Source organism: Protopterus annectens, chromosome 1.part2, assembly GCF_019279795.1.
Source record: "Protopterus annectens isolate FY-2018-M chromosome 1.part2, PAN1.0, whole genome shotgun sequence".
NCBI classification, from domain to species: Eukaryota; Metazoa; Chordata; order Ceratodontiformes; family Protopteridae; genus Protopterus; species Protopterus annectens.
In genome coordinates, this window is record NC_056727.1 from 1,069,822,049 (window position 1) to 1,069,835,923 (window position 13,875).

Here is a 13,875-nt window from a genome sequence, read left to right on the forward strand (position 1 = left end):
CGACATGCTCTCAGCTCCCTCAGACCCTGTCTGGTGTACCTTTCCATACGCGACTGTGCCTGCATGACAGCCCGAAACATAGCTGAGGTTGACAGACCTCTTTGGGCACGTCTGCCAGAGGCAGTACGCCCACGGATGCTCCCACGAGAACCCATGGGCAACTGTCTGTGTGGTACCATTGCAGGACCCTGCCCATGGCTGCTGTGTGGGGAAGCATGTGCCACAGATACCACATTACCCTGGTCAATGCCCACTGTATCCTGTCCATCACCTAGGGACAATGGTGACAAAGGATGTACTGGCGGGATGACTGTGCGCAATGATGGGGTTGACAGCTGTGTACTGTCAATTGGCTGACCAATGGCGGACCCTGACACACCTTCCTGTACCATTACACAGATATCATCATTACCAGTACCTGTGGCACCAGATTCAGGTTCCCTGCTGCAGGACACCAGAGCAGAACCTGTGGGAGGAAGACAGGAAACACAGTTTACAGTATCCACACAATGTTACCAGTGATGCACTTATGCACACATGCACACATGCACACAGGCACACATGCACACATGCACACATGCACACGTGGACACAGGCACACATGCACACATGCACACATGCACACATGGACACAGGCACACATGCACACGTGGACACAGGCACACATGCACACATGCACACGTGGATACAGGCACACCTGCACACATGCACACATGCACACGTGGACACAGGCACACCTGCACTATTGCACACCCTGCAGTATACACACAGAGCACTACTGAGTTACACTAGTATTACTAGCACTATCAGGACTATTATAGGTATTGTTAAACACACTCACCAGCATGGATGGCCTGCCTTGCTGTAACCCCGGAGGGACCTGCAGAAATGAGGAGATTAATGTCAGTGGGTACAACTGTGCCATTGATACTGCATATGATACAGTGCAGTAGTACACCAGTTGCCTTTCACATGTCAGCTGCTGATATTGCCAATATCACACATGCACAATTACATACTATGTTGACAGCTACATACCACGGACACACCTTACACATGCATAAACTAACAGTGTACAGAACAGTCAAGTGTACATATGGCATATTACCTGCATGCTCCATGTCGTGCTGCTGTGTGGATCCAGCCTCCATCATGATGCAGGTGTATTGCTGTTGCTGTTCCGGGCATGGGGCCACAACACTTAGGAGTAGCCCCTCCAGTCTGGTGAGGAGGGATGTGTGGCCACCCCACCTCCTGTGGCAACCTGTTGCCTGTGGATATCCGACGCACGCTGACGGACATTTCTGATTAAATCACTGCAGTGATGTCGTACCTGCTCATATGTCCTATTATGTGTGCCAATGTCATTTACCCTACGGACAAGGTCTTGCCACAGTGCAGCCCTCTCCTGCTGATTCTGGCTGGTGCGGGAAAACAGTATGTCATACTCCCACACCAGGCTCTGGTATATCTCCTCATCTTCCACTGCAGAGTAGGTGGGATTACGCTGACGTGCCATCTCCCTGGAAGAGAACACAAACAGGATATCAGCAGACTATGTCAGCAATATATGGCACACATACTATACATGATACTCAAGTGTAGTGATATACTACTAATCCCATATGTTGCATGTGTGTGTCTCGTGGTGGATACACAAGTACATGGCCAGATATCAGTGCTCAGCCAACACCTGTGCAACAATACCTGCCACATTCCATACAACATAGTAGCATGCCCCATCAGTCAGCACACTGTGACAGGTCCAATGCACAACCTCACTATGGGGGTTCATACCAAGGTACTGTATGTGGAACGCCATCCACTAGTGTGATGTGGACACAAGTTACTCGGCCTGGATATACATATCCCACCACCACCACCAGCACAGTAGACTACTTTGATATGTATGTGATTAGACAGTTATTCACTTGTTAGGACTGAGATGGTATCCATGCAGCCCACTGGGCCAGTGGAAGCCACAACCCACACTGCTGACCCCTTTGCGAATGCTTACCACGGACATCCCACAGATTGCATGGAACTTGCACACAGATTTCTAACCCAGACCCTATGCAAAAAGGTTAGGCATCCTGTCCGGTGGACCCCAGCCAGAGGCAGATTGTATAACAATAGCAGGAGGCTACTGCAGGACAGAGCAGATTCACATTAATGGAAGGCATCTGTGGTCAGCACTGGTAATACACTACGGTCTCTCATAACAATGGCCACGGCCTACTCTGGGAGGGAAATGGCCACAAACACTATAGATAACCACAAGGCCTTCTTCAGTTATGTTACACATATGGACCAAATGCCTCAGATATGCTCTGAGTTAATACACACCTACTTAACATTCATCGAACACACAGATATTGGCAACATTCTTGCAGACAGGTTCGGTGCACGTATCCCCCCTCCTTCTCCCCCACAAGTTGAAATACTTATCACAGCTGAATGTAACCTCCCTATCATCTCACATGTCCAGGTGAGGGCTGCCCTCAGCAAAGCAGAACACACAGCATCACTGTGACCTGATGGTATCCCTGGATGTGTGCTACGTGCACTCCAAGTGGACATACAACCGCATATAAGACTGATATTTAACCTTGGCCATACTACAGGATATGTACCTGGACACTGGCATACAGCAACAGTGGTCCCATACCACTAAGGAGGCACCACTACTGACCCTGGGAACTACCGCACCATAAGCATAACCAGTCTGGTCTGCTAAGCTATAGAATTATTCAGTATGGGATGCATATACAGCGATATTGGGTACCTGCAGACACTTGTTCCTGGCCAGTTGGCTTTTTGTGATGGGCTGATCCTGCCTTATGAAATGAAACAACAGCAAAATCCACAACTTTCAAAACAAGTTTATTCTCTCGCTCTGACGTCTCGGCCTTAGCCTTCAAGGAGTATAAACTTTACAATTACCAGAACTACATTTATACTAATACACAAAACAATTATACAATAAAACAATTAATATAAATTAATTAGATTCATTACATTAAATCAGTACTTTCCAATTAAAATCTTCATTAAGGCCATAGGGCTGCAGTGTGTTAAATTTCAAAATATATACAGCTTCTTTATATAATAAAGTACGCTTAATGTTGACATTAGCATAACAAGAATGGTGTATTTGCTCTAAAACAGTACCTTGTAACCCCTCATTTTTACTTTGGAAAATTTTTAAAATGCATAGCCACAGAACTTTCTTCCTTAATATTAGTGATGTCCCTGGCATGTTCTAAAAGCCTAACCTTAAAAGCCCTTTTGGTCTCTCCAATATAAAATTTTTCACAAGGGCATTTAAGTGCATATATTACCCCCATCAGAATTACAATTGAAAACATTACATGTTTTAAAAAATACATTATTAATGTAAGAAAAATGAGACACTACAAAGCTGCAAGCTTTGCATTTACCACATCTCAAAGTGCCCTTTATAGATAAACTATGCTGCATGTTAACTACAGGCATAGTAAACTTACTTTTTACTAAAAAATCTTTAATATTTTTTCCTCTTTTGTAGGAAAATTTCAGATGTACATTCAACCATAAAGACACACTACTTAATAAACTAAAATATTTCCAAAAATAATTAACCATTTTAACCAATTCATCACTAAAACAGCCAAAGGTTGTAACAAAATACATTATATATTTCTGTTTATTATTCATATAATTTAACTGTAGCAAATCTCTATTAGACAAATTATTATTAACTTTTTTGTACCTATATCCAAAAAATCGTTTATAACTATTTATTATTGTATCTTCACTATAGCCCCTATGTTGAAACATTTCCATTAATAAACTCAGTTTCTTTTTAAATACACTCTCAGTATTACACAGTCTGGAAATTCTTACCATTTCTCCATATGGTAGACTTTCTATTGTATGAGGATGACAGCTAGTGCCATGTACATATTGTGTACCTCCTTCAAACTTCCTATTAACTGATGTAACTAGTTCTTTACCATTAACAATATTCAACACAATATCAAGAAAAGAAATAGAAACACCTTTTTTGAACCCATCAAATTTCAACGAAAATCTATTATTATGTAAATCTAAAATAAATTGATCTACCAATGCTTCACCATCTTCCAACAAAAAAATTAAATCATCCACAAACCTATAATACTTAATAATATATTTATGAAAAAAGGAATTCCTATATAAAAATTCAGACTCAAAAAGGCCCATAGCAAGATTGGCATACATAGGGGCAAAAGCTGCCCCCATGGCTGTACCCTGGTTTTGTCGGTACAAACAATCATTAAATTTAAAAAAGTTATTAGTTAAAGAAAAATGAATAAGTTCAACAATATACTCTGTACCTGTATAATCACCTAGGAAAAACCTAATAGCTTCTATACCAAAAGAAGGAAGCACCTCTACTGACCCTAGGAACTACCACACCATAAGCATAACCAGCCTGGTCTGCTAAGCTATAGAATTATTCAGTATGGGACGCATATACAGCGATATTGGGTACCTGCAGACACTTGTTCCTGGCCAGTTTGCCTTTGTGATGGGCTGATCCTGCCTTATGAACCTGGCTGACCTTTCAAAACAGTCACTACAGCCATTGATGAGGGCAACGCACAGACAACTGCTGCCAGGATCATGGCCTAACACTGACTGACATGTAATGTATAGTCATCCCCTTTTGGTGGAACTACGTACACACAACATATCACATGGACATACCTATAGATACAGACCTATGACACATTTGGAGGGTTCACAGTATGCAGACTATTAACCTGCTACTTTACATTACCTGTGTTTGTCGCAGCCGGTTGCGTTACCACTACTTCTGCTTCCTGCTGCTGCTGGCACAGCTTGCTACTGTCACTGCTGACAGCTTAGACTCAGTGTGTAGCGTGTGTATTTTTTTTTTCTCTCACTCTCTGTCTCTGTCTCTGTCTGCTTCCAGACAGTGCAATGAATGTATTGCATGTGTGGAGTGTTAGTACAGGATGCTTTTGTAGGTATCTGCATAGGTCCATGTGATGGCCTCTGCACCAATTGTAAGCCAGCATTTGCTAATTGCATGCAGCCAGTTGTGTACTGATTGCAGTTCTCACTGTGATTTCAGGACAGTGCTATAAAAGGGTATGTGAGATAGGCATTGCCCTTTCAGATTGTAAGGGCGGAGACCATGCTGGTATGCTGTGGACACTGTTCTGTGAGTGTAAAGGTTAGTATCGCTCTCATTATTCAGGCTGTGTTGTAGATTCACATTTCTCCATTCCTCTCTCCTCTTCCCTGTAGTAAGTGTGTATGCACAATGACACCTACAACTATAAATATATATATATATATATATATATATATATATATATATATATGTAAATATACATACATTTATATATGTACATTAACTGACATTATTACCTACTAGCTACCAACTAGCATGGCTGTTTCTGTTCACACACTACTATTATGAAAATACACTAGTTTTTACAGTAATTCTAAATGACATGCTTTGTGTACTGCACATCCTATATTCCCTTTACATTCATTCCTACTATTACATGATATATTTATTTTAGCACAATGCTCTTGTATAAGAGTCATGGCTTAGTGCTAGGTCATACAGACTACTGTTTCCAAGGTCCTGAGTTCGGGACTGACAGTGGGATTTTATTTTGCTTTTGAACTGACTACAGGACCTGTCAATCAGAGTGACTAAGGCACTTTTAAGCAGTTGTAACCGGGTTAGCGCTGGTTTGTGCGGAGCTCACGCAGGCGCACTGGCATTTAGCTCCGCACACACACGCACACATCCACTTATAACCGCTTAACAGTGCTTACTCTGGCACACACCCGCGCTATTTTCTTTGAAAGAAATGAAAATGGGGAGACAGGAAAGTGGTGAAAAAGGGGTCACAAAGAGGGTAAGACAGTAGGGAAACAAGCAGGAGGGATGTAGGTAAGGCCCATAGCTGCCCATTTCTTCATCAGCAACAGCTGTGCATATGTATGTAATTTGGTGTGACATATAAAACCTTCCACCCCTGAGAGAGGTGTCAGGACAACAATAATACTTGTTGTACAGCCAATTGTAATTGATAGTTTCCATGTCCAGCAGACGTGTGCGGAATGGGCAGCTATGTATGGGGCGTAATTTTTTTGTGGGTACAGAGTGCCCTTTTTGAGTGGTATGTCAGGTGAAGGAAGTCGGTATAGCTGGGGAGGTAGGTTGGGTAGGTCAACAGACAAGACAAACAAGACGCATACAGGGGTGGTGTATGACACATGTGGGGGGGTTACACAATTGACGGGGATGGAAGTTTGGATATCCAGAGCCCATGAGCCCACAGATGGCAACAGTGGAACTGATATCCCCAACCATAGGCAGTTGCCACTGTTCCTTCATTGCCCAGGACGGGGCTATGCTGGGGGCTGTGTAGGCCGGGCAACAGGCATGCCTGTAAGTTGTGCCACCTGTGCCTCAAGCTGGTGTAGGGGCCCAAGAACAGAGTCCTGGATCTCCCTACGCACCACAGTCCGGATGCTACGGAGGGTGAGTGGTGGTTCTCCTCTGGCCACACTTGCAGAGGGGGGACGAGCCCCATCCCCTGCAGTGCTTCCACCCACAGGTGGCACAGGGCCACCGGAGGAGGGTCCAGACTGGGCACTAGTGCCAGGTGCACTCGCCAGCTGAGGTGGGAGAGGTGAGTCCGCTGGAACCCGCCTTCCCTGTCGTCCTATGTTTTGCATTATGTCATGACAGTTTGGGTTAGTGACATATAATACCATTCAAAATTAGTTGTAACAGCATGCATTAGTATTTCCATTAACCAAACACCCAGATATTCACACCATTGAACAGCGAGCATAACACATGCATAATTTGAACAGCAATACACAGTCCAACAACATGCAGGGTTGATTGATGGCAACAGGCCATCAGGTTTGGATGTATAAACAGGGCAGATGCATCAACGGACATGCAAATATTTATGACCCAACAGGACAAATGTCCAGGGGTGTTAATTGTGATTGCACATACCATTTTCACGTGGAATGGGTTATATGTGGTTATATGGTGGGGTGAATAAATAATATTAACACCTTCAAATACCAATACATATGCTGTACATTTCTAATAGCTGCACATATGCACACACTACTGTTCTAACAACAGTTTCCTATATGATAACTACTTCAACTTGGTGATAGGACTGTTACTGCTACATCAATATACATTTTATTGTCCTTCATACACATTCATATCTAGCTTTGTTCAGCTACATCATCCTGCTGCATTTGCTTTATATAGCTATAGACAACTGTGGATGTTTGGTATATCAGACAATCATACTATCTGCATATTGCAGACTGAGAGCAACATATCCAGATTTTGGGATACACATTCCAGCTGCAGCAACACTTTGAACAGATTTCGCTGTTTGGTTTTGCTTCTCACATGCATTTCATTCTGTACTGACTGCAGTATACTTTATTCAGGGGTTATTACTACTTTATTGCTGGATTCATGACACTTTCTCACACTCTCTCACTTGTTTTCATTTTACTAATCAGGATGGTACTTACTTCTAGGCTTTATTGACATGTTTTACCTGTAGTTATTACAGTCCTTTCCAGCAGTCTCACTTCTGTCATGTCTCAGTATTTCAACAGGGGTATATTTCACACATGTGATTTGCTCATCTTCTGCAGCTGTACTTTTCAGCCTGCTGTAGTTTGTGTACTATTATATTACAGGTGGGGCATCTTTATTTCAGACTTTATTTCAGACATTTTCATTTTTCTGTTTGGATTACAGACTGCAACACACTTTTGTAATCAAGCAATACTTGCAAACACTCTTACACTTGTTACTTGCACATTCTATTACTTAGTGACTACACTGCACTCTTTTGCTAACTGTCATACTTTTATATTTCTGTACAGTTACTGGGAGTGGATTACTGACCTGCCTGGTGGCACAACCGCACCAGCCTATCGCCATAGGCTCTGCGGTTCACAGAACGGACACCTGCAGCTGTAATATAAATGAAGTAATATTGGAATACACATCTCCATAATATCAGCTAGTTTAATTTCTTACATACATAATTACATGTAACTTACTCAGTAGTGGGGCGTTGGGCATTTGCCGGGCCTCCTGAATACAAAGGTTCAATTGGTCCTGCTTGCGTCTCTTCAGGTCCACATGGTGGTGACGAACCTGCTCACCAGTCCTTGGAATCCTTGTGGCACTGGTGAGATCATGAGCCAACCGGTCCCACGCTTCAGCCCTATATGCTCCCCACAGGACCTGGCCCTGCATGAGTTGGGCCTCATGATTGTGGACTAGGAGCCAGACCATGTATCTGGACTCCTCAATGCCCCACCTCTGTGCTCGAAAGCAACTACCCTCACCTACTCCTGTCATTCTGGTTGCAAGTCAGTTCTACAATCGTTTATGCTGTGTATTCCCACCTATGGAGCTTATATAGGCCGTTTTTCCCGCACATATCTGTGATTGGCCATTTTGGAATTGTATCAACTTCACAAAACCTGCTTTGTCATGCTCCACTTTGTATTCATTCCTATATATTTGCTATTACTGCATTTATAGGTACTGCTGTCATGGCTTAGTGGTTCAGTACCTTGACTATGGTGTATAGTATCCTGGGTTTGAACCTGGCCACTGCTTTTTATTTTTTATGACTGTCTAGACAAGCTGAGGGGTGTGTATGTGTAAAGGCAGTTTTGATACGGCTTGCTCAAAGTTGCCCGTTGGTTAGCTTGTTTGCACGGTGCGCAGCTCCGCGCAAATGGGGTACACTGGTTTACGCCTCATTTGGCTATCAGCACGCATATTACGCTCAGCTCAGCTAGGGGCACACAGTTTCAGTGTGTTAAACCGCAGCTCACCTACGGGCACTCATTTTGCACCTGTTAAACCACTGCTCACCTACGGGCACTCATTTTGCACCTGTTAAACCACTGCTCACCTACGGGCAGATGCACTCACCTTGTTAAACTGTAGCTCAGCTATAGGCACATCTGGCATGTTTTGTTATTTTGTTATCTCACATTTCTTCAAAATAAATGGACTATTTCATTACATTTTACATAAACTATGATTTTATATGTGTACATGTTTGTCAGGGACTTGTTTCGTGCTTATTTTACTAGAAATAAAAATTGGTGTTGTGGGGGCTCGAACCATGAATGCCTGCTCTTCAGCCAATGTCTCTACCACTACGCTATTGCTTCTTGGCTTACTTTGCATATTTAGTTCTTATATCCTTTTCCACTGACTGCTAACTGTGGCTAAGCTATGGGCACACCAGCACAAACGAGCGCACTCACGGGCAAACATCTTTACGATTGAAAAAATATATAACATGTTAATTTATATATTTTATGTTCATAGTCTGTGGGGGTATGTGTTGTGTTTATTCACATTTCCATGGCCTCTGTCGTGGGTGTTTACTTTGGGCGATTTTACTCTTCTGGGGGCTTGTCCGCTTGCAGGGCTTGGCCTACGGACACGCCCCCTACTGTCTTCCATGGACCGTGTTAGCCTTAGGTGTGATTCAGCATGCTCTCATGCATATGCAGAGCATGCTGACATCACTCCATTTAACTGCAGCCTCCGTGTAAGAGTTATAACTCTTACACGGAGGCTTCGTGAATCCTGCCCAGAGGCTAAATATTAATGCAGCTGAGTTTGCAAATGTGTAAGCTTTAAGGTGAAATCTTTTAAAAACTTGTACATGGCATGATTTTGGAATTATTGATGAAAATATCAACAAGCAATATTTAATGCCTACAGGAGTCAGTAGGAGTTAACTGCAGATGCACCTGGAGGCTTCACTCAGATGTAAAGAGTTGCAACTTTATAATTTTATAAATAGTTAAAATGTTTCTTTATTTTGAACCCCCCCCCCTTTATTTTAGGCTTTATCCAGATTTATTGAGCTAAGAAGTCAAGAGGTATAGTAGACTCCCTCTTATCCAGTCTTGTTGGGACCAGACCTTAGGCTGGATAAATGAATGGCTGGTTAATCAGAGAAAAAGCATACAAAATAGCATTTATAGGTCAGAAAATCAGAAAGCATTTATAGGTCAAAAACAAACTTGCAATATGTTTGTTTTTGTTTTGATATTTTAATATTTTAACATTTTAATATTAAACAATAAACTGAGATGTTCTGATGTGCCCAGAGGATGCAGAAATGTGTTCTTTTCAACTGTCTGTTGCTATGGCTATGGCAGAAATTTGAAGGCTGGTTAAAAAGGAGGCTGGATAAAAGGAAGCTGGATAACAGGGAGTCTGCTATGCAAACCTCTTTACTGCTGCTGCCAGTGGTCGATCGATTTCACTCTCTTTCTCTCTCTCACAGTTGCACTTCAGAAAATGCATGCTAACACAAATCCTATTATTCAAGTAACTTTGTGATTTTATAACAGCAATATTATGTTCCTGTTTTGAGCCTTTGTCCTCTGTTTATTTTTGGCTTTATCCAGGTATCTTGAGCTAAGAAATCAAGAGGTATGCAAACCTCTTAACTGCTGCTGCCAGTACTTGCTCGATCGCTCTCACTCTTCCCACACACACACACACACACACACACACACACACACACACACACACACACACACACACACACACACACACACACACACACACACACACACACACACTCTCTCTCACACACACATACACTTTTGTTTTCATATATGCAAACATGCATACACTCACACATGCAGACAGCAACATTAACACACTCATACACACACATACACTTTTTTCTGTTTCTTGTATTTCTTACACTCGCTAAACAGCAAAAGCACTGCTTAGCAAGTGTAAAACATTAGCTCGATCGATCTCACTGTCACTCTCATGCACACATACAGTCTCACACACAGACATAAACACACACACACACACACACACACACACACACACACACACACACACACACACACACACACACACACACACACACACACATTTATTTATATATTTATTCATTTTTTTCCTTTTCTTGTGTTTTTGTATTTTACACTCGCTAAACAGGAAAAGTGCTGCTTAGCAAACGTCATTAGGTTACTTTCAATCCAAGCTCTACAGCACTTAATACACTGCTGTGAAGTGGCAGACTCGTTTTTTTAGTGAGCATTACCTGTACATTAACACCCTGCTGGAGAATGTTCATTCTCCATCATGGTGCCGATCTAGATTCTCTAAGAATACGGTAAGCAATTGTTATGCTGTTTTACAGTGTGCTAGTCTTACACTTCTGCTTACATTGTCTATGAATAACACCCAAAGATAATAATAATGCTACCTCAAAATATTCCTCCTCCAAATATTATTCAGCATGCATTGTTCCTACAATTCCCATTTCTTTCTATGTAATTTGTTCCTACCCTTTTTGGTTTAAGGGAAGCCAGGAATTGAATGAGCCTAATGTCTGACTGACAATGGCTGTATAGAAGATTATATGTGATGTGTAATGTTTGCAACTGAAAATATGTCAATATGGTTTGTTTTCATTTATATAAATGTATAATTGCCAATGTCATAAGTGATAACTCAATAAAGATGTTTCTTGTTAACAAATGCTATCTTCAATTACATTAGAAAAAAAATGAAAGGGTAAAAATCAAGAATATGAGATAATGATAAAAGGAGAAACATTTCTAACCCTAAAGGTGTAAACAGTATACTCTCTAAAAGATTAATACAATTTTATAATTTAACAAAAAACACATAGAGGGAAGCAAGAATTCAAACATGGTAATAATAGCATACTACTTATCTAACATGCTGATAAATACATTAAAAACTAAGCATATGAAATTTGGGAGACATAAATTGAAAGGTGAATATTTAATAAAGCACACAGTGATTGAAACTGTAGCTTCATTTAAGGACCTGGGTATATGGGTAGATTCAGCTATGAGTTTTTCTAATCATGTCAACCAAATGGTTAATGATAGTTATAGAACTATAGGTTGCACAAAAAGATTTATAAAGTCTAGGAAATCAAAATGAATAAAGTCATTGTTTGTTAGTTACATTAGACCCAAACTTGAGAATGGAATAACAATATGGAAACCCTATAAGAAAACAAGCATGAGTAAACTGGAAAGAATCATCAGACCACCAGTGTAGAAGATTCTATAGGAATGAGAACTGTACTAATTGGTTCTCTGACTGAGTAGCCGATTCATGGAACAGACTATCAAATTGCATTAAAGCAAGTACTAGTTTAGATATTTTAAGAACAGTCTGAACACTTATTGTGGGAACAAGTGGTTTGGTATATTGGCAAGCTACAAGGGCATTAATGCCCATGCTTGAAATATTTGTATGTATGTATGTACTTATCACAAACAGATTTGAATTAAATTAACAGTGCAAGCTCTGTAGAACTTGTTAATCTTCCTGGGTATTTTCCTGTAGAATATTAAAACTAATACTGTCATACCTCTTAGAAGATTTTTAACGGATTACTGATCAATGAGAACTTGCTAAAAACATGGTGACAAGCACCAGTGGCACCTTCTATTCCAAAAGGAAGTCATTTCAGGCCCATATTATTCTGAACCCATTTGGCTAACACTTATACTTTGTGAAGTGATATGAATTGTGCTTTTTGATCGGTTTTAGAAGGCTATGGGGAACATCTTACTGTAAAATCAAAATCAATATAGGTAAGTGAAAGAAAGGCCTTACTTTTGAAACTCAGTAGCACTCTTTGAGAAATTAAATGCTGCCACAGGTGAAGGTCTGACAGTAATCGCATTATAGCCTGGATTCCTAGTACATGGAACAATGTAGTACAGGCATAATGCCAAAAAGGAAAAGATGGCCCGAGTCTTGGAATATTCCCAAATAAATGAATCGCCCTGGATCAGTGGAAGTGAACGTAACCTGCAGTGGTGGGGGAGCAGATGCTGTTATGTACGCGTTGACTCTAAGAACGACAAAACAGCTTTGATATACTGTAGCCTAAGACCATTGCTTCAAATTCTTTAATAACACAGGTGAACTCAGTATGATTCATGTCAGGTGAATGAACTTTATTAGGTATTTAAGCTGTATGAATCTTGAACTAGCCATTGCAAAGAAAGGTCTGGAAAGGTAGAAATAAGCATATGTAAATGAGATAGGAGAAGACTTTTGTAACAATCTCACACATTACAGATATGATAGAATGCACTGGACAAATTGAAGGCAATTGTTTTATAAAGGGTGGGATAAAACAGCCATAGGCTGTAGGGCATGAGGGATCTCCTATATAGCTATCTGACAGGAAATAATCCTACTGAGATCAGCAGGCAAATTATATCTGTGTTCTGTTTCTGATATGGCAGCAGATCCCATTATTCATAAGTGTTTTGGTGACACTAGTATATCCTTATAAAAGCTACTTATTTCATTTGGAAAGCGGACACTTTGCGGGATACATAGAAGGCAGACAGTGAGGTAGTTTGTCACACTGTCCTGTAACACCACCACGCACCGCAGTGGGTGCTGATTTGATGAACAAAGGCAAGATATTCAGCAGAAAGTTTTCTAACCATAAAGGTGTAAACAGTATACTCTCTAAAAGATTAATACAATTTTATAGTTAATACAATTTTATAGTTGAACTGCTATGATGCAGTGTATGGAACAGTTACTGGGGATGCATTTAAATGCTGCACATACTATATGTTATGTATTCGGTAAATAAATATGTAAGAAGAAGTTTTCCTTATAACCCTTCATATGTCCTGCAATTTATTTGCACAAAGCATCCCATCCAAGATTGGTTCATTGCCTTGCACTGCTGGTTGCCGAGTAGAATCTAAATTTCCTTTCATCTTGAA